The sequence below is a fragment of the Ciconia boyciana genome, chromosome 3, assembly GCF_034638445.1.
Source record: "Ciconia boyciana chromosome 3, ASM3463844v1, whole genome shotgun sequence".
In the NCBI taxonomy this organism is placed as follows: domain Eukaryota; kingdom Metazoa; phylum Chordata; class Aves; order Ciconiiformes; family Ciconiidae; genus Ciconia; species Ciconia boyciana.
In genome coordinates this window covers 51,367,670-51,389,840 of record NC_132936.1, presented here as the reverse complement: position 1 = coordinate 51,389,840, position 22,171 = coordinate 51,367,670, and the positions used below count along the sequence as shown (strand labels likewise).

Genomic DNA, 22,171 nt, shown 5'->3' with positions numbered 1-22,171 from the left:
CATAAAGTTACCTTCTTGTGGCTGGGAGAGGCATGCTGCCTTTAAAAAAAAAGATTATTTTTTATATCTCTTATTCTTAAACTTCAACTTTCTGGGACTTATTCAGCTGCCTGCTCTAATAGCATTACATTGATTTGGGACATCATATGATTGAGAGCTGTTCAAAGCAATCTTTCATTCGTGCAGATAAAGCCAGTTCGTATGTGCAGCATTTCAGAATGACAGCTTTTATACTGTAAGCAGTGGCTTTTTGAGCACATTCATATTAAGTAGGTCTGAAAGTCATTACTTTTGGATATGGTGGTTAAGCACTTTAAAAAAAAAAAAATCAGCTTTTCTTATTTTCCTGGCTGCTAAGCCAAACGGAAATACTCATGTGACTTTTGTTGTTTTTTTATTTTAAAGCAGCAGTAAAGTTTACACTTGAGATTTTTAATGTTGCATCTACTACTTTCTCCTTTTTTTTTTGTTCCCTCCCCCCCCAAACTTTATACTACTAACTTTCTTTACACAGTGTTATATTTTTGGTAGGATATTTCATATATAAATTGATTGAATTATCTTTATACTCTATTTCATAAAGAAATGTGGAAGCACACAGGCTGTGTTGAAGGAGAACTAGAATTCTTTTTGCTGCTAGTCTTTCACCTTGGTTTATTTTTGCCTTTTTGGTATTATATGTACTAAATAGGATGAACTTTGAAATACTAGTTGTTTGTATCTTTTTGTGCAAATAAAGATTTCTTACTGTGGGGTAGCACTTTGATTCATATTTGTACTTACTAGGAAACCTCTAAACATGGAAAGTCAGCTCTAATAAAGATTGTCAATAAACAGTGAACAGTGTGGTTACTTAATTGCTTCATTTATAGTAGTTTTATACTCCTGCTGTTCTGGGTTTGTGTTCAGAAGCACCTGCTTATTATTCTTCATTATGCCATTTGCAGGAAAACGGCATCAGAAGGATGTTTTCAAAGCAGTGCTGTGCTGAATTACAGAACAAATGAACTGCAACTGCTGAGAAGGGGTGGAGTTGCAGCTCAGTCGAAGCCTACTGAAGTATATGGAAAGGCTCCTGTTAGTTGCAACGGAGTTTCTCGGATGGGTGTGTGTGGGTAAGGCTAGTGGGGATGACTTGCGTCTTTGTGGGGAGGCTTTTGGTTGCCTGCACTGTCAGCTTCAGCAGGCATGGTGTTGGATTGCTGCTGAGCTGGAAGATTTCTTTAAACATGGCAGTGCAGTGCCTCACCATGGAGAGAGTCGGGTGTCTCACCTGATGGTAGTAGCCTTGTGCGCTAGTGGTATAGATGTGGATATCTCGAAGGCAAATTTAAATTTCAGTGAGTCACTTGCAAGGGACTTCCAGAAAGGCTGGGAAAGGTGTAATGCCAGCGTGTGAGGTGCGGCTTCAGCTGGAAAACTAGGAATGGTTCTGGTTGCCTGTATACTTGGGAGAGGGAGTAAGCACAGGAGAAGGGCAAGAGGGAAGAGTGGGGGGATTTACCCAATGAGTGGAACATAGGGCCAGAGAGTAATTGAGGGTGGAAATGAGGGTCTGTAAGCACACTCAGAACAAAGTGTTTTGGAGGGAGAGGCTGCTAAAGTTCACAGGTGGTTGAAAGACCCTGAGAAAAGAGGGTACAAATGGGACCTTGGTTGCAGCTGAGCTGGAAAGGGGAGGTTCTGGCTCCTTGATGGAGGTGAAGTTGGGGACTGGTAGCAGGGAGATGGAGCAGCTGAGCCCAGCTCCCCCACTGCTCTGTGATGAGACATGCAGGTGGGCTGCCTGTGCAGGTTGGGAATGGGAGCAAGTAGTGGGATGGCAACAGGGACTTGCTTCTGAGTTACTTAAAAGCAACGGCTTTCTTCTGGGAGGCTAGCTGAATTGTGTGATGCTGTGGGTGGGGTTGAAGTAATCCTGGTTTGAAGGCTCTTTACAAAGCTCCTGTTTTATTTCAGGCTGAGTGAGGGTTCCTGTTCAGCACTAAACATGGGACTTTTTTCTTTAAAACAAATAAATACTTGTGTTTTGTGTAATGGCTGCTTTTTTCCCATCTTTATTAAATGCCTGCTACAATCACAAACTGGCTTCAGTTTCGTAATGTTTTGCTTCTGGTGCTTACTGTCCACTTAATCAAGTACCATCAAATCTACTTGCATTTCTGCTAATTTATACATTCGTTTTCATGCCCTGAATATAGAGTTTCTTTGGAATGATAAGCTGTGTGATCAGCAAAGTCACTGCACTCCTAATCAGAACATACGGGTAACTTACCAATTTTTGTTCATATTTTAGTGTAAATTTTCCTTCTGGCACTGGTGTAAGCATTTTTAGCCTGTTCTTTGTCAGGTTTTTGCAGAATGCACCTTCTGTATTTTTGCCAGTATAAAAAGTTACACACTGGAAGAGCAGAGCCAATAAATTCTGCAACTTCTCTGAAGTGTTGCCTCTCCCAGCATTGTGATCAGTGTCTGTTGCTACTTGCTGGAGTCAGCCAGGATGATTCATGTGCAACTAGTAGCCTTGTGTTGTGCTGAGAGTTGAAATGCAGTTGCTATCTTGGAGACCCTGGTCAAATCCAAGGCAAAAATAACGCATAAAGGAAGAAAACAGGAGGTGATGTGATTGATGACCAGAGTCAGTTGTGTGATAACCTTTTCCAAGTGCAGGTGTTTAATACAGAGGCGCCAGCATCTCTGCTGGCCATCAGGAGGGTTTCTGGCGTGGTCTGTACCTGGAACTGGGGATGGCCTTAAGGAGCTGTCTGACCAGTGTCTTCTGCTATGGCACACAGCTTCAACACTTTGCATCTGCTTTGCTTGAAAGATGGTGCTGGTCCAAACTGGTTTCCCCCAGCATCTGCTTCAGGGCCTGAGTTGCTGCCTGGGGCACTTCTGATTCATGCTGGCTAACGTGAGCGCGTGGGAGCACCCACGAGTGCGCACGCTCCTCTGGGGTGCAGTGGGCTAAGACAGACCTTTGTAGCTTGCACAGATTACAGATGAGGTAAGAGGGAGGTTTTCATTTTTCAGTGAGTTTTTGTTACTTTCAGCCTTATACAGAGAAGAAAAAGCTGCATTTCCATCCCCCCCCAGATAAAGCAACTTCCCCACCCCTGTTTCTTGCTGAATCCTTGCTCTGATGTGTTTGCTTATGGTGTGCGGGACGGGAGCTTGCTTACTGCATGTGTCATTGGTGTTTTACAGGGATCTCCACTCTACATGGACATGGACAAATTACTGAGGGGAGGCTATTTGGCATTGGGGAACACTTTGTTTTCACCTAAATCTTAACTGTGTTTCTTCTCCTGTCAGCCCTACTTGGAAACCATTGGAGGGCACCTAGTCCAAGTCCCTGCTCAAGCAGGGCCATCTCCAAAGTTGGATCAAGTTGCTCGTACTCATTTCTCTGAGCTGTGGCAAGGATAGTGCCAGGGAACTGGCACTGTGGGGAAGGAATTTGAGGAATACTCACTAGTATAGTATAGCTTTGAAAGGAGCCTACTGCTTGAAGTGTGAGCTGGGTTTGGGCTTTTTCGCCTCTGTGCATCTTCCTTGCAAACAGGAATGGGCAGAAGAGGGCTAGCAGGGGGGCAGGGATGCTGTTGCAATGCTTTGCAGAGTCAGAGATGCAAAGATGCATCGAGTAAACCGCTAATCATTTTTTTAAAATAACTTAATGAGTTGTGGTGGAAATAAATCAGTTACATGAACTTGGAAATCTTCCCCTATTCCCATCTGAGGTGAAAATATTGGAAACCTCTCAAATATTTAATAAAAGAGAGATACTTGCTAGTAGCTCGGTTGAAGTTTTAACTTCTAATACTGAAAATTCCCCTCTGGTGCCAGCACAGTAAGTATCATGGATTGCTGCAATTAAACTAGTGCCTTAAGTTATTCATAATACTCTTTCTGGGCAGCATTCCCACCTGCTTAATCTGTGCTATACAAGCATTTATTAGAACTGACTGTTGAAAAACGCCAAGCTAAATCGGACACTAAAAAAAAAAAAATCAATATGATGCCCTAAACTGGTTTAATATGTCTTTCCTCTTCAATAATCCTACACGTTACTGATTTATTTGCTGTAATGAACATGCCATTCAACCGAAACAAGATTAGCTGCTTAAACTGCAGCATTAAGCACAGAGCAACTTTAATGCTGCTTTATGTTTCATTGTAATGCTCAGCACTTACAGTGTTGTCTCTGTCTCTCCTCTGCAATGAAGAGTGTGTGTGAGGATCACAAAGGGCTCTAGAGCGGTGTTTTGTTGAAGCATTCGAAGCAGTAAATTTGAGTCGGGTTTGCAACGCAGCACCTCCTTCATCCAAACCTAAGTGGAACCAAACTGGTGAGCAAGATTAATGCATGAATTTATATTCCCTGCAGGATTTTTCTGGGGTTAACCATGAAGTAAATGGCTTATGTCAAACTGATCTCGGTTAAGACAGCGAGAACAGCCACTGGCAATCAAAATATTCCTTTGGACTTAATTCAGAATTTTTTTTCCAGCATTTGAAACAGTAGCAGTTTACTGTACTGCAGGAAAAACAGACTGCAAGGAGCAGGCGTCTTGGTTTTGCAAGGAAGAGTCCTAAGACAGATGTGGTAAAGACTGAAGATTTTCAAAGGAGTCTATAGGAGGGGGCAGGGAAATATAAGTGATACAGGTATTTTACACCTGTCTGGTATTGTATAATGTATAATAGAAAGTCTGTTCTATTGTATAATGCTGGCCAGGTCTGCAAAGTTTAAGCTCTCCAGTTTCCAGGTAAAACTGTGTGTGTTCTTTTCTTCCTACTACAGGGGCAAGCCTCAGCTGGCAGTCTCTAAAGTCAGTGGGTTTCGGTTACTGTTTTGTTCTTTCCCTCTGCCATGAAAATACTGCTTTAGATAATTACCTTCCCTTCTTGTTGATGAAGCAGCAAGTTGTATTCGTTAGGGCATCCATATATTCTCCATAGTTCTAAAAATTGCAATGAATTTTCTGTTTGCAGTACAATGTTATATTTCTTTTGCTTTGGAAGACTATGACGAGTTGTGCATATATATATATATATTTCAGGAGCTTTTTTGGGTCTTGGAGTCAAACCTAGAATATTAAAACCAAAGAAATGAGCTTCAACGTATTGCAGAAGTGTGCTGAGTTGAGAGCAATTACTCAAACGTAGAAATGAGAAAAATGTCAAAAGTAGGGCATTTGCACTGTGCTGGAGTAGTTTTTCAAATGGAGGTTGTGGTTCTGACTGGAAAGTGTGTGTTTCTGCTGGTGAACGTTGCTTTTCTCCAGTTGATCAGAACAGAGAATCGAAAGTGATCTGGCAAAGGGAGAGCCGAGGGATTGAAAGCAGCTATTTTTGGAGCAGGAAATGCACTCTGGAAGTCTGTTAGGAAGAGCGGCTTTACTTTACATTGCTCCACTGGAAAAAAAATAGCCTGAAGATGCTTTCAGAATGTCTGCCTGAAGGGCGAGTGCTGGGGTGCAAAGAGAGAGCCAGCGAGCGTTGGCAAAGTTACTAATTTGCCACAGTTAGGACACTTTTTCATGGAAAAACAGAATCTCAAGGTGAATGGCATGGAGTGCCCTGAGGGGAGCATGCATGCTTCAAAGGGAAAATAATCTCCTCAACAGCTGGTTTAAAGTTGGTCAGGAGATGAATAATAAGTCATGTTATTTCTATGAAACATTTGAGGTTAGTAAATGTGATGCCCATCTACAAGAAGGGCCGGAAGGAGGATCCGGAGAACTACAGGCCTGTCAGTCCGACCTTGGTGCCAGGAAAGGTTATAGAGCAGATCATCCTGAGTGCCATCACACGGCACGTACGGGACAACCAGGTGACCAGGCCCAGCCAGCATGGGTTTATGAAAGGCAGGTCCTGCTTGACCAACCTGATCTCCTTCTATGACAAGGTGACCCGCTTAGTGCATCAGGGAAAGGCTGTGGCTGTTGTCTACCTAGACTTCAGTAAAGCCTTTGACACCATTTCCCACAGCATTCTCCTGGAGAAACTGGCTGCTCATGGCTTGGACAGGCGTACGCTTCGCTGAGTAAAAAACTGGCTGGATGGCTGGGCCCAAAGAGCTGTGGTGAATGGAGTTAAATCCAGTTGGCGGCCGGTCACAAGCGGTGTCCCCCAGGGCTCTGTGCTGGGGCCAGTTCTGTTTAATATCTTTATCAATGATCTGGACGAGGGGATCGAGTGCGCCCTCAGTAAGTTTGCAGATGACCCCAAGTTGTGCGGGAGTGTTGATCTGCTTGAGGGTAGGAAGGCTCTGCAGAGGGACCTGGACAGGCTGGATCAATGGGCTGAGGCCAATTGTATGGGGTTCAACAAGGCCAAGTGCCAGGTCCTGCACTTGGGCCACAACAACCCCATGCAACGCTACAGGCTTGGGGCAGAGTGGCTGGAAAGCTGCCTGGCAGAGAAGGACCTGGGGGTGCTGGTTGACAGCTGGCTGAATATGAGCCAGCAGCGTGCCCAGGTGGCCAAGAAGGCCAGTAGCATCCTGGCTTGTATCAGGAATAGTGTGGCCAGCAGGACTAGGGAAGTGATCATGCCCCTGTACTCAGCACTGGTGAGGCCGCACCTCAAATACTGTGTTCAGTTTTGGGCCCCTCACTACAAGAGAGACATGGAGGTGCTGGAGCGTGTCCAGAGAAGGGCAACGAAGGTGGTGAAGGGTCTAGAGCACAAGTCTGATGAGGAGTGGCTGAGGGAACTGGGGTTGTTTAGCCTGGAGAAAAGGAGGCTGAGGGGAGACCTTATCGCTCTCTACAGCTTCCTGACAGGAGGTTGTAGAGAGGTGGGGGTCGGTCTCTGCTGCCAAGTAACAAGCGATAGGACAAGAGGAAATGGCCTCAAGTTGTGCCAGGGGGGTTTAGATTGGATATTAGAAAAATTCTTCACTGAAAGGGTTGTCCAGCATTGGAACAGGCTGCCCAGGGAAGTGGTTGAGTTGCCATCCCTGGAGGTATTTAAAAGCTGTGTAGGTGCGGTGCTTAGGGACATGGTTTAGTGGTGGACTTGGCAGTGTTAGGTTTACGGTTGGACTTGGTCTTAAAGGTCTTTTCCAACCTAAATGATTCTATGCATGTGGTGCCTTTTTTCTCGGTTACCAGGAGCCCCCCCCAGCACTGTTTGCTGCTGTTGTCCAGACTGCACAGCTCTAAGAGATGATTGCATCCAGCCCCTGGGGCTTGATTGCTCTGCATTACAGCAGGCTGTGTCCCTAGTGCAGAATATGCTTTTTTTTGTCTGTTACACAGAAAAGCAGCATATAAGGAGCTGCCTTTATTGCAGCCACTCACGTGAGTTACTTTAGGTCCACTCATAAGCTCCCACACTCATATTTTATTTAAAGACCAGGTGATTTGTGTGATCTCCTAAATCACGGTGATGGAAGCACTTGGACTGACCTGTTTGATGTCCAAGCAAGCATCAGGAGAAAAGACAGTGAGAAGGAAGGAATGCGGGAGCAACAGTGAAACTGAGCAAGAGAAAGCAGGATTGAATAGTCCTGGGAAAGCCTCTGCCCTGCCTTGGCTTGTATAACGGGGGCTTATACAACACGTAACCCAATCTGACCCTGACCCTGCCAGTGCTCGGGGACTATATTTTTACTAAGATTAAGCTTTTCTTTTCTTTCTTTTTCCTGGAACAATTTCCTTGACTTTTAGCTTGCCTGCTGGCTGGCTGGCATGGCCAAGGCAACCTCGCCTGTTTATTTCTATGATATTTAGCTGGCTGCACTCTGCAAAAGGCAGCCCAGCGTGTGCCCAGCTTCCCCCGTGAAGTCCCACAGCAGCATCTCACTGGGCAAGGCCACTGGCAGGAGGTTCACCACCCACCAGAAAGGGTGTCTGTTCTCTGCTGGTAACAGCGCTGTTGGGGAAGGAAAGAAAAATGTGGTAAATATAACAACACCCTTACGTTTCATAAAGCAACTGTAAGCTCCCTAAATAAAAGGGGTGTCTCGCTGCTTGAAAGGCTACAGGACCTGCCAGAAATTAGTTTTTCCAGGAAGCTCAGGGCTTTCTGCCTTTTGGATTTTTATTCATGGTAATGTGAGGGACTGGAGCCTCTGGCCTCAGCCTGCTGTCAGCAGCGCCGCTGCATCTTTGTGCACCAGGCAGTTGCTGGAGTCCGACTTGCTGACGGGCCCTGCCAAAGCCCAGCAGCCTGGCTTTACACTTGCAGCTTTAAAGCATCTTACCCTGTGACAGCTGTCCCCACATCTGTGGTATCCACGGGGGAACAGGTAGGACTTCTGAGGGGAAAAATGATAACCATTTTCCCCATTAGTGACTTGGGAGTCCAAATTCAGCCTTCAGAAGTGTGGTCAAACCCACTGACCCAGAGTACAGTATAGCATCCCAATAGCCAAGCTATGGTGAAAGCAGGACTTGGGCTCCTACAAGACTTATTCTTTCTGAATAATATTCCTTCTTTTTCAGCTGTAAGGTATTTTTGAAAATACTTGGTCAAGTTCAGCATTCAAATGGTCTTTCGTTCATGTTTGTCAACCTTATTTCAATTGATAGTGTCCCGTTTTTTCCCTAGTGGGGCTTTGAACTTGCTTTATTTAGCGTTTTATTTAGGGTTGCTGTACAGGGTATGCTGTACAGGTTGCTGTTTATTTATATTTAGGGTTGCTGTACAGGGTATGTGAACTTGCTTTTCCCGGTCACCTCTCATGGAGCCCTTCTGTGCAATGTGTGGCACCCCTGAGGTTCAAAACCACAGCTCCCAACTCAACCACAGGCTGTTAGGGTCAATGCAGGTGTGAGCATCCGGACACCCCTGACTGGTGCTCTACACCAGGCCCTCCACAGCTTCTCTGACTGTTTCTTCTGGCTTTAAAATCTACAATCAACACCTTTCAGGTGTGCTCCTGTTCTCCCAGGCCTTGGTGTCATGTCTCCCAGCTCTAAAGTCCATGATGCTTGCTGGTTTTTCTGGCTCCATACCACTGCAATGTCATGGAGTAACATTTGCCATCTTAGAATGGTTTCTGCACCCCGTGGTTGTTGCTCTATCTTCAACATCTGCAATTCTGATTCCAGCAGGGTGGGTGCAGCTTCCTGCGGTTTCACCAGATGGGAGCTGGGTTCTCATGATAATGTAAATGAGTACAGCAGCTTTCCCCAACGAAGCATTATTCCGCTGACTGCAAGGGACAGCAGAGATTCATGATCACGGGTCGAAAAGCAGAGAGAAGTCCATAGCCTGAGGGGGCAAAAGAGACTATCGGAGATGGAAGCAAGTTTACGGAGACTATCTCCCAAAGTGCTGAGCAAAGACGATCTTGCAGGAGAATCACTTTAACACTTGATGTTTTGCAGCACAAGGAGATTGTGGCTTTTTACTAGGAAGCGCTGTTTATCCCTCACTGGCACCCAAATACTTCAAAAAGAGCTTTACACCTGAACACCGAGATTTTCTTCCCAGTAACACATTCAACAGTAACTCCAAGTTCACAGTGACCGAACACTACAAATCCTCGAGCTTTGCAGAGCACTGCAGGGTACTGGAGCCCTCAGCAAGCAGAGGCTGTTCCCACACACTCTTGTGGCACAGGGCTGAAAGAAAAGCTGCCCGTGAAGCTAGTAAGCAAACCTTAACCTGAGTAAAGAGGGAGGAGGCTCTTCTCTCCCGCCTGGTGTCTGTTTAGAGGTTGAAGCAGTACTGACAGGTTTTGTTTTCTCTGTGGAAGCACTGGCCTCCCTTTGCAGTTCACTCGGCCATAGGCTCCTTTCTCCGTATGGCTGCTGTTGGGGACCCACAGCCTCGCTGCTGTTGGGGCTGCCAGCAACGCTCCCGCTGCCCATCCATAAAGGGGGGTTCTAGGGGCCAGGCTTTCATCGTAGGTTGTGCAGCACATAGCATAACCAGGTTCTGGTATGTCAGTAGATGTCCAGGATGCTAACGATAACAGTAATTCTTGGCTCTGCATCTCTGAGTAGAGGCTTAGAGAGTCCCGAGAAGCAGTGCCATCAGCGTGCACAATATCTGCATCCTCAAAGAGCCACGTAGCGGAGGCTGCATTGACCCTGCACCCTGTGTGTGCCAGCCTTGCCGGGGAGTGCGCGGCCACCTCATACAACAGCTGGATAGTGAGGAACAGCTCCAAAAATGGAGCCAGTGAGGAGGCTTCCCATGCCCCGTTCCTTTATAACAGCTTCTCCCTTGCTTTCCTTGGTAGGTTGTGTACAAAAGGTGACCCCCACTGACTGGTAACAGGGGCAGCTTTCTGCTGCTTATGCAGACATCCCCTTGCTTTAGCTCAAGTAAAAGCACCCCTGTAATAAGAGGTAAGAAGTAAAACCACATGTTCTTTGCTTTCCGCTGGCGATGCAGAGGGACTACAGCTCTGGGAGGGGGACCAGGCTTCTCCCTTGGACTCGGGGTTTATCCCCAGGTGGGGTTGACTGCCCCGCAGCACACACCTCGCTGTACAGCAGCCAGTGGTCTCACATATACGTAGGTAACCTCAAGGGAAAAGCAAAGCATATACAGATGTGTTCCACCTCTGCCCGATCTCTCGCCTTCTCTGCCAAGGTTTTTGCTGCTGCCATGTCTAGAAGCCTGTAAGCAAAATGGCCACATCACAGCAAATTCGGACCCATGGCCGTTCTGTGCGAGGATGCCAGGATGTGACCCATGTGCTCAGCGTTGGAACTAATTATTCTGAATCAGCTATAAGATCTTGAAGGCATTTAAGCTGGGCAAACCCATGTTTTCTTCTCTGCTATGGTTTGTATTTATGAACGTTTCAATTCAAGATGTGCTCATTTTTTCCCCAAAATATATGTTGACTCAGCTGTGAGTGCTGAGTAAAGGAACAGCACCATCCTTTACGTGATCAGGGCAGAAATTAAGCTGTATATTATCTTAATGATCTGACACTACGAAACTCTTATATTTTTACATTGGAAACTCATTCCAAGGGGACTACAAGCATAACACAACATGGACAGGTATGGAAGTGACAGATAAAAACGTCTCAAATAGATTTTAAAAGCCATATATGTATTTCTTTTTCTGCTAAGTGCATCTTCTGGATTTCAGAGCGCATTACTTCTTAGCTCCTGTGCCGTGAGTCAGACGACCTGTGAAACGGGGGTGCACAGCCTGTCTAATGTACTTGCTTCCAGGATCTGAGGGGGAAGATGAGGGAAAAGGGAAAAAAGTAGCAATTGTTAGACCTAAGCCTAAGAGACCCCATCTTACTCATTGGCAGGAAAAAATGTATATGCTACTAAAAGGGGATAAAAAGAGCATAAATTCCACTCAGATGTGCCTCTTGTGAAAAATGACTAATTAAATGACATTGGTAGCTTAAAAATAGACCTTGCTTTAATGGGAAAATATTTTAGAGGTCATTTAAAAAGAAATCAAAAAACCAGGAAAGATGAAGAGAGTATGACTGCCTGCCTGGGTTTTGTTATTTCTTAGAAGTAAACCTCATTTTGGGGGCAGCTTTTGAGAACAGCAGTAAAGCCCAGCACACCTACAACAGCCGTGTTCATACAAACAAGGGGCCGCAGAGGTCAGAAAACAAGCGCTGAGCGATGGATAAATGAACTCAATCTCTCCCGACCCTCGGGCAAACCCTCCTGTGCTCACCAGTCTCAGAGGGACCCCCCCGAGATTTCCCCCGTGGAAGCAGAAGCCTTTCTGCCCTCTCCCCTCCCTGGAGGGATGCTCCCGGAGGAGGAAAGCCGCCGGCTCCCCGCACACACCAGCAAACCCACTGGTGTGCCCAAGCCTGGGGTGGTGAGCCCAGGAGTGGCCAGGCAGGGTCCTGCAGTCCAGCACCACTCACGCTAGCAGAACGGGGTCACTTTGATACATTTCTTGTGTTGTTGAAATGCACGTCCTGGGCATCTGTAGCTTTACAGGGATGAGCTTTAGCGTGGCAACTGCGTAAGAGCTGCCGTGTGGGTCATCTCTAGTCCAGGAGCCCATCTCCACTGTGCCTGCCAGTTCTGGCATGACGGGTAGGACTCATCATTTTTGGTTCACATTCTCCTTCATTTCATAAAACTTTGCCACTTCTCTTCTGCAGTTGCCCCAGTAGCACGTAAGCCCCAAATATCTATTTCTCCAACCATATGCCTGAACACCTGCAGGATGAGGGTTTTTAAAATTTAGTTTATATACTGAAAACATGAAAAGGATTAATGCAAAGGGGACACGTTTGATCTCTTTCACCAAATAACCATATCAAAAGCTCTTTTCAACACCTTCTGTTGAAACATATAAAAGCCATGAACTCCTCAGCTGCTAGCCAAATACATCAGAGCATACGGGCCAAACTGTTGCCCACTGTAAGGTAATGTCCCTCTGCTGATCTGCAGGGACGTGAACTGACTTTCGCCATGCCTGGATTCAGCCTCTGGAGATTAACAAGGTGTTTGTATGACCGGTAATGCTGTATGTTCTGCAAAGAAATGGGACAAATGTGTTTGAAAATCTGTGAATGTATTTGAGAAGAAAAGCTAGCTCCTGAAATACAACAGATATTATCTCCAAGAGAAAGAGACTGCCAGACTATTTATTTTTGAGATAATTAATAGGAAAAAAACCCCACATCTTTTCTAAAAACCTAGGCAATTTTATTCAAAACCTTGCTTTGCTCTGAATACTCCGATTTTGACTTGCTGTTGTTTGCCAGGGAAGGCTGCTCCCCGGTAAAGGAGAAGTTCTCTTCAGGTCCTATTATAAGAACAGCAAAGCTTGATTATGGGAAATTCTCCCTCTCCGCACCTGAGCTGATGGTTCAAAGAGAAAGGAAGAGGTTTCTTTCTTTAATTTTCCACCCTGTATTTTAATTCAGATATTTTCCAGCTAATTTGGAGGGGTACTGAAAAAGGCAAAGTTAAAATTACGAGGGTGCTTTGCAGCTGCAGTGAGGTTTACTACCAGGGCAGGGACCTCTGGAGGTCATCTGGTCCAACCTCCCTGCTCAAGCAGGGCCACCTAGAGCCAGTTGCCCCACGGTGAGTCTACGCTGGACTTCCCAGTAATCTGCTTTTGCAGGGGCACCTCTGAAAGTGAAACCAGCAGCTCCAGGACGGTGCCGAGAAGGGGCTGCTGGGCATCAAACCCTGTGCCCAGCTCCTTGCTGGGGCAGGATGGCATCACACATCACCCTACAAAATCTCTCCTCAGCCACCCTGTATTCTCTGGAGGCTGTGTCTCCTTCTCCTGATGCCATGGCTGTCCCACGGTGTGTTTCTGGTGGCACCTGGTCCCAAACATGGGTGTCCCCAGGAGAGATGATGTGTGGATTTGGTGTCTAAGCTGCTGCTGTGGTCCCTGGAGGTCAGGGTGGTCCACACTGCAGTGGCTGGGAGCCCTGCGTCTGCATCAGGGTGAGACAAATTGCTCCTTAAATCTTTGCTGACCCCAATCCAGGGTGAACATGGGGGCACCTCCATGGCAGCACTCCATTTTGGGGCCAGCCCTAGCCCCAGGGTCTTGATTCAGCTTGCTGTTTTAAATGATATTCATTCCATCAGTGTCTGATTTATCATCAAATAATAAAAAAGAGATGCAGCAAGCCATCCTCTGCTCATCTGTACCCCCTCTCTGCCACAGTCCAGCACTTGGCTCTCCGTGATCTTGGACCATGAGAGCTAAATACGCATCTCTCTCCCCGCTCCTGCCATCCTCTCTGCCCGGATCCTTGTTGGTCATTTAACCATGAGAGAAGCTGCCGCTGCTATTGCTGCTGCTGTGTGATGCTCGGTGCCTGTTGTAAACATGGAATGGTTAAAAGTGTGTTCTCAACATGGTATTTCAACAAAAAAGGCCTCAATGGATAATAGGGCAAGCACATTTCTGAGCTTGGCTTCCCGGGGAAAGCTAGCTTGCGTGCTCATGGGGTCTGAATGCAGATTACGCCCTCCTAGCTTTTGAATCTTTTGGCAAACCTTAATCAAACTGGACTGTGGGGAGAAGATGCAAAGAGAAATGAGTTCCTACAAGTTTCACGATAAGGGCAGCTGAGAAGAGCAAAGAAATTACCTAGAAATTACCCCTCAGAGAAAGGCTGCAGCCTGACCTCACTGCCCATTAGACATGACAAAATCCCACATGATGGAGCCTATACAAGTGCCAGCCGCAGGGAAACCTTTGGTCAGACTTTGCATCTTCCTGGGTACCACAATCAATTGACCAGGGGGCACAAATGTGGCTTCGTTAGCTCCAGTCCTCAGGGGCGACCTAGGCCAGCCTGCTGGTTCTGGTTTACCCCCCGTCTTTCTGTGCCACGCTGGCAGCGCTGGGGCCCTCCCGGCGCTGGTGCAGCTGCCAGACTGGTGTGAGGGTGCAATAACCAGCCCAAGGCAGTGGTGGAACCACCTATATTCAGTAGGGGCTTGGAAAGGTGCGGTCCATCAGAAACGTATGTGTCCACAGTGCTGACTACCGCTGTGTTTCTTGAATACAAGGGGATTTTCTTTCCCCTTGGTACCAAGGAGTTTTATGCTGACTAAGACTTTCCAGCAGAATAATTTCCCTGGAAGACTAGGAAAGTCAAATATTTCTTAGGATCTCTATCATGTCTGAAATCTCTTTATCCCGCATATGAATTACTTTTTTCCTTTTAAACTGACAAACACACTAAAGCTGAACCCAATGCTTTCCCTCCGAGCTGTTGCTGTTTAGCTGCTCCCCTCTCTACTTAAAAACTTTTTAATTCTTTTTTTTTCAGGCGAGAGCCTGAGGGAGGTCAGCTGGAGCATAAGTGCTCTGCTTTTCCCTTTCATTAGCACAAATGATGGCTACCCACGGATTTCAAATTTGTTTCAGCTCTTACTGGGAGCTCTTTGCAACCTGAAGCAGGGACTGATTGTCGGTGAAGAGGCTCTGTGACAACAAAGGCAGAAGTCAGGCAGGGAAGGTCTGACGTGAGCTGTCAGAGGTGGTGTCACCGCCAGCTGACCCATCATAAGACCTCTGGGGAAAGCCAACGGGCGCCCTGCTCGGGAGGTTCTAGTGCCCTGCTCCCTGCTAGTTTGTGCTTGGAAACAGATTGACTAACATAATAGAGTGATTTTGTAATCTGTCATAATACCATAAGCTACAGATCCACAGACTTTGACCCCTTGCAGGTATAATGAGCTCCTTTATTCAGCTGCACATGCTCTCTCGATGGGAGAGAGAGAGGGGGGCTTTTTCTAATTATATATCCAAAGCATATGTTTTGCCCAGAAACAAAGCATTATATTCATTAGTAAAATCCTATAAGCTAGGCTCTTTTTATTAGCCAGTTAACTAACTGACAGTTAAGAACGTGTATTAATATCATGGTGTAACCATGCAGTCACTTAATCTGACAGCTTTATTAAAATCGTAGCATTGCTCCTCTAAGTCGCTGCAGTGAAAGGCTGTAGCATTTGCATTAGAAACCCTGGTGTTTGGAAATATATAGCTCAGCTGTGAAAAAAATCAATATAACATCATACAAAGTCTCAGCCTAGTGGCGGTCTCTGTTAATCCTTTGACAGAGCTGGAGAAGAGTGCTAAAGGTCCTTGCATTGGTCTTTAAAAATCTGCTCAATCAATTTTAAGTAGGTTTTAGGAGCACACAAAAACATATGTTGGTACATTTTTCCTTTTCCCTTACTAATTCAGAAAATGATCTCATTGTAGCAAAATGCAGAGCATTACACATCTGAAAGACTAATGTGAAACGCTCGGTGGAGTTTGGGCAGGGAGCGTATGCTATGCCGGGGAGAAGGGGGAGCCCAAGTACAGCTGTGGATGTGGCACTGAACACAGCCCTTCCATTTGCTACGGTAGTTTAAAAAGGTAAATGACCTGTATATGGAAAAGCTTAGAAAATAAATACTGATAATGGAATCAATGTCATCACGGTATGATGACATTGTACGAATCAATCTTACACCCTCACCTCACCTAAGTAATAACTCTCTATAGTAGCCCATGTTTGAAAAGGTTGTGGTCGCAGAGTTATGTCACGAAGTACAGTGCTTTCATGAGGAATGATAATAAAAGCTCTACAGAATTACATTATTCCCTTCATTATGCTTGCACAGCCTCTGCATTCGGTTTACAGCTCGTTATCACCTGGTGCCTGACATATAAGATGGAGAATACAATACAGCTTTGGGCTGGTCAGCCTGATAGTTAAAGAGGAAATAAAAAGGCAAAGTGGAAATCAGTGAAGGAAAAATAAATATGAAAACACATAATGGTGTTCTTCGAGATCTTTGCTTCATACAGATTGGCAGACATCAAGGTAAAATAAAAAAGCTTTAAAATACACCTCCACTGAGCAGCAAAGCTGCCTGTTGTCTGGGCATGCCATTCCCATTGCAGCTGTGAGAGTTGTGCTTAGCTGGGCTGAAGCTATTGTGTATTTGCTGGCCTGGCGTGAATCACTCGGTGGTCAGGACCTCCTGGAGTGGTGGCCTGGTCCTATCCATAGCAAAGGTGTGCATGTCCCCATCCCCCCTAGGTTAGGCTAAAATCCCTCTGATTCAAACATTTACCTGCACTCCCTGCCTTCTGTGCCTGAATCTCCCGTGATCATTATTTTAGCTGACCGAGCAGAAGATCAGAGTCTGGCACCAAAGGCCATCTTACTCCTGACGCCCTGGGTACACAATTCAGGCAGGCACTCAGCGTGCCCAGAGGTACACAGCTATAAGTTGCTGATGTTCTATTCCGTCATGAGCTGTCCCAGCTCCTCACCAGTAAATCTCACTGCTGCAGCTGCCCCATACTGTCCCACGGTTGGACTCGATGATCTTAAAGGTCTTTTCCAACCTATACGATTCTGGGATTCTGTGATACTGGGAATGTCACAGGCTGGGCTGCTGCTGTGATGCACCAGGACAGTTTCAGAGCACTACCTAGCTCCACCGCTTACAAAAGGGGCTTCACCCCGTCTTCATTTATTGCAGACTTCCCATCTCTTACCATGGGCAGCATTGAAGTACGTGTCACGGAGCTGTGTGGCCAGACTGATCCTGCAGCCAATTTCCATTGCATGAAAGATCTCATCTGGGATGGCTGGGACCAAGCGGAAATCACCTTGGCTGAGGAAGATGACTTTGGGCTAGACATTTCTGACGCAGAAGCAGAAAAGTTGAAGTGTCTTCAAGAGATTGTTGATTACACTGCAGACAAGAAGGCGGTTCATGAAAAAAAGGTAGGTTTTTGAAGCAAAAAACCCTCTCTATTGGAAGAAGTGGGCTGAAGTCAGTGGGTATGCATGAATATAAGCACACATGTTGCTGCTTTCACTGGGCAGAGGCAACAGGAGAGGCTAATAGGAGAGAGCACATGAGCCTAGTCACCTCCTGTAGCCCATTGCCCCCTCTCTCTGCTGTATCTAGCGCTGCTGTGCTAGGGATGTTCAGGGGTATGTCCTGGCCTAGTCCTTTTAGTATCCACCCATGGATCTATTATTGTCCATCTAACCCCTTTATCAACCTGCTGGTACCATCTGACTCCCCCAGCCTTGTGTAGCTGCCAGCAACAAAAGTTTACTACCGTCTGTATAAAGAATGTCTGTTTTAAACCAATCTCCTAATAGGTTCCTCCAGTTTCCCCCATGCTGAAGTTGCAATACTTGCAAGCAGCTCTTCCGCTTGGCTGTTGTTGCCAAAGCTTTGTAAACCTCCAACACGTCCTTTCTCGGCCACCTCCTCTGCAGAGTCCCAGCCTGCCTCCGTGCTCCCTGTAAGGTGATCTGAAGACGATCTCCTTCATTGTTTCAGCTGCCCTTCCCTGTGCCTCCTCTAGCTCCGCTTTCTATATCAAGGGTATGTACCAACAAGCGTCTGCTTTAGCCACAAACGTGAGGTGTAGATCAGTTCAGCCAGCAGGTACTATTTTTAAAGTCCCTTTTATTTTTGCCATGACTTCTCTTTGATATTAACTGCTTTTTAATCTTAATGAAGAACAATTTTTATCCTTTGCCTTCTGACACTTTAATCTAAACCCAGACATTCTTGCCCCTTAAAAATAAGCAGAGGACAAAGTAAACCAGAGAACTGTAGTTAATTATAAATCATCAATGAAGGCCGATAAAAACTCTCTGGAAGCCAGCACAAGCTCCTGTGCATAACATTGCATTCATGGTTTTGCAACTATTTCTTGGGCAAATCTTACACTGTTAGCAGCCAGGCAATGGTGTCAATGCGAATTTCACCTGATCACTGGCAGCATGATTGAGATTACTGACGAATAAATAAAATGTCAGGGAAAGCCCTTCTTAAACATTCAAACAATATTCATTAACAAAGCCCAGCCACGGTGAACAGACGGCAGCGTTATGCTGTGCTAAGCTGCTGTATCTTGGAGCAGGCTTGTGGGGTGGACCGTAATATCACACTTCCTGAGCATTTTCTGAGCAGCAGAGGAGTAAACAATACTTCTAATGCGAAATCAGAGGTAAAATGAATTAGGTGGTGATAACCTTTTAAAAAGAAAAGGTATTTTGTGAGTTTCTGTGCAAAGACCATTTGAGCTCTAAGCTTCATAATCAGCTTGGAAAATAGTTTAACCCACAGGAATCTTTGTGACTTACTTCTGTCTTCCCCAATTTGCAAGGTCAACTATCAAAACAGGTATTGTTTGAAGAGCTCTGAATACCAAGTAGTAAGCATAATTTACAAATTATTTTCCGTTTCTAAAGCCAGTGCTATTGCATCATTTTTAGGCCATGTTTAAAAATATGGCATAAAATAGTTAATTTAAACAAAAATGGGAAACTCGGAGGAAAAAGGGGGGGGAAGGACTTTTCAGATAATCCACTTACTGCATCTTTGTTGTGCCTATCCTCATAATACCCCTGAGTCCCAGTTGCTGGATTTAACCGCAACACTTACTAATTTCCAGAGAAGCAGCAGGCGTGCTCCAGCTTTCATTGCTCATATTCCCAACATCAGTGCCCTGTTCTGATGCCTGTGAAGCCTTGCGGCAAAGCCTGCACCTCCTTGAGGGCCAAACCCTCACAGTTGCTCCCTGTGTGAGGCTGGGGGGAAGGTAGAGAAAAGGAGAGAGAGAAAGAAGAGAAAGAGAAAGAAAGAGAGGAAGAGAGAAAGATGAGAAAAGAGAAAGAAGAAAGAGGAAAAAGGAAAAAGGTCAGCATTTTGGACCTAGGTCAGTGGAAACCCTCAACCCTAAAGCACTGCGCAGCTTCAGTATTTTATCCCCACAATTACTCCCTCGCACCCACCAGGAAAGAAGAAAGTAGGCCAAAATGCCAACCAAACTGATTCCTGATGTAACTCAATCGTTGGGTTGTCTGCTAAGGGTAAGACTCTAGGGAATCACAGCCCCAACATCCCAGATGAGCTTATGAGGTGCATAAGCTCTTATCCTCCCACCCTCCTGGGTCTTCTGGCACCGCACTTTGCTCAGGAGCATTGTGGGGTTTTGGGCTGCCACTAACCTCTACACAGCTGAGATACAAGCTGCCAGCAACTTGCTCTAGTACCTTTTTCCTGAATTTGTCACCTCTCGGCAGGAAAATCCCCCAGTCTCCTGTCATCTGTAACTACCCTCCACATGAAGTTCTCCAGTACTCGGCGCACTGCCCAGGAAAGCTCCGTTTCGCCATCCTACAGATTTCCACACCACTGCCCTTCAGCACTTCTCCCCCGCCTCCCCCATCCCATTGCTATCGGTCTGGCCCAATTCTTGTGCCTATTCTGGAGTGGATCTGCGGAAGTTTTTGTGGAAATGGCACCAAAATGTTAGGAAGCATGCCAAGGAGAACATGATGCGTATCTTTTCTCATCCCTGTTTGGAAGCAAATCAGACACTGGGGAACACAAGAATATGGTAATCCCAACCAGAGGGAGTTACACTCTTGTGGGCACTCCAAGAAGAGGTTAAAACATGGGACCTTTCTTCCTTGTATGGTCACGTTAGATGTGTTGTACAGCCCAACTCCCCTACGGTCCTGGGCAACTGCTAGATTTATTCCCATCAAAACCAACATGCAAATCCAAAGAAGACAGGTCCACTGTGGTCCCAGGGTGGATCACTGGGCCATCAGTTTGAATCTGGCTTCTCTGCCAGAAATAAATAAAATAGCAGCAATAAAAAGTGCCAGTGAGAAAGGCAGTGGTGTTTGCAGGGAAGTGGGTGCAGGCACTCCCCTGCCCTAGTGGAACTAGCTGCAGGCACCTTCCCTCCCATAGCGTAGTTCTCTTCATGAGAGTCTTTTTTTGGTTCATGGCTCTTCACGTTGGTCACACGCAACTTTTGCTGGCTGGAACTAACTGAATGGACCATCTTGTGTCACAAGACACACACAGAGGAAGAACATTTCTAAAATAGCTGGGCCAAACACAAAGGCTCCTGTGTGACACTGCCTGCAGGGTGGACCAGCAGCAGAACAAAGGTAGGGATTTGCCTGGCCACCCAACACCGCTGGGCAGCCTGAGGTGGATCCCAGCTACACATACAGCGCAGATCCTGCTGCCTTTCTCACGCCTGTAGCTTTTCCACGGCTACAGGTGCTTCTGAAGCTCTTACAAAGAGCTATTTTGTTAGCAATGCCCATTTCAATGAAATATGCCATGCAAACCTGTTATCTTCTCTCTTTCTCTCCTACACACACTAAGAGCCTTCTTCCTTTGTTGGTTTAATGACCCAGATATGCTAGACTTATATAACGTGACGCTGCATTTTGCTGGAAACTAATATACCTATAAAAATAGCAAACTGTTGGAAATCCATCATCTTCTTATCAGACTTGTTTGGCAATGGCGTGAGCTGGAGAACTTCCCAGCGTTGTGTTGGATTGCCATTGTTGCAGAAAAAGTTAGTTGAAGCATAGCTTAAACATGAATAGCTAGAGTAGACAAAGCCTACAGATTGTGGTATATGAACTCTAAAAACTGTACTAAAACATGCTGAATAGCTAGCTACAGAACTGGCTGAAACTGACCTAAGAGCATGTGAAAAGGATATAGAACCACTGTATATTGTATAAGAAGGTGATCACTTAGTGACCGCTTAGTAACGAACCAGCAAGCAAATCAAACCAATAAAAGGGAAGAAGACCCCAGACCTTAATATCACTATTGGTCTGAACTGTCGCGTGAGGGGCGGGGAACTTAGATTGTAAGGGTCTAATTGCCCAGGGGTTTCTGTGTTTGGGGTCCCTCTTCGCAGTCACCCAGCTCGAGCTGTAGCGCTATTAATAAAAAGGACTTTATAGAAGCATCTCTTTTTGGCTTATTGATCCATCGGAAACCTAGAGTCGAACCCGGTTATGGTGGCTGGCATGCGTAATTTCCATAACAGTTTGGCGACCCAGATGGGACTCTAGGCAACCACCGCTGGATGTCAGACACTCTTGTCTCCAAATGTCCAGCTGCTGGCATCGGGTGAGTTCACCTGGGAACTTTGGGGACGGGAGGTGCCAACTGGGAGTGTAAAAGTTCCGCTGCTAAATTCTGGATATTCTGGGTTCGAGTGGGTTCAAGTCCCAGCTCGGAAGCACGCTAGGAGAGGTGTGCACGGCCTGATCAGTGTAAGGAACACGAATTTGGCATACAGATACGGGGAACGTATCTGGCATAGAGAAGGGGACACCCTTAGCCGAGGTACTAGAAAATTGGAGGAAAATAGATGGCACTGCAAGCCTGTCAAAAAACCAAGCAATAGCATTGCGCCAGGAGGAATGGCTGGCGATGACTGGATGGTGGGGTTGGCCCATGAAGGATCCTTTGACCAAAAGAAATTAACTTTACTATGACATATTCTAGAAGATGAAAAACCTTATCAAATGGATTTTTGGTATGTATGGGACAATTGGGCATATGACAGCCATAAAGAAGGTGGTCGGAAAAGTTCACAAAGAACCCGGGTTACAGCTCTAGCTGCAGCAGTCGTAAGTGATCCAGCAGATATTCTTGGGGCATCTGCTCCACCCTATGCACCCCCCTCTCCACTTTCTCCTAACCCATCTTTTGCTACTGCTTCTGCCACTCCTCCAGCTACTGGTTCTGCTAATGTTCTTCCAAATCCAGCTGCGATGCAGCCTGTAGCAGGGGGAGCTAACGCTCCTCCTCCGGTATTGCAGGTATTTACTAATCAACCCTGGAATCCAGGAGATCTAGCTGTGTGGGGGAGTAAAATGCCTAGATTGGGAAGATGTGGATTGGTG

General features: G+C 46.1%; 1 long non-coding RNA gene across 1 annotated transcript; it reads left to right on the top strand.

Moving 5' to 3' along the window:
• The first annotated feature begins 950 nt into the window (after positions 1-950).
• On the top strand, positions 951-21,204 carry LOC140649016 (uncharacterized). Its single transcript, XR_012041443.1, has 3 exons — positions 951-1,115; positions 4,230-4,352; positions 16,944-21,204. It is a non-coding gene; the product is annotated as an uncharacterized lncRNA (long non-coding RNA).
• The last annotated feature ends 967 nt before the right edge of the window (positions 21,205-22,171 follow it).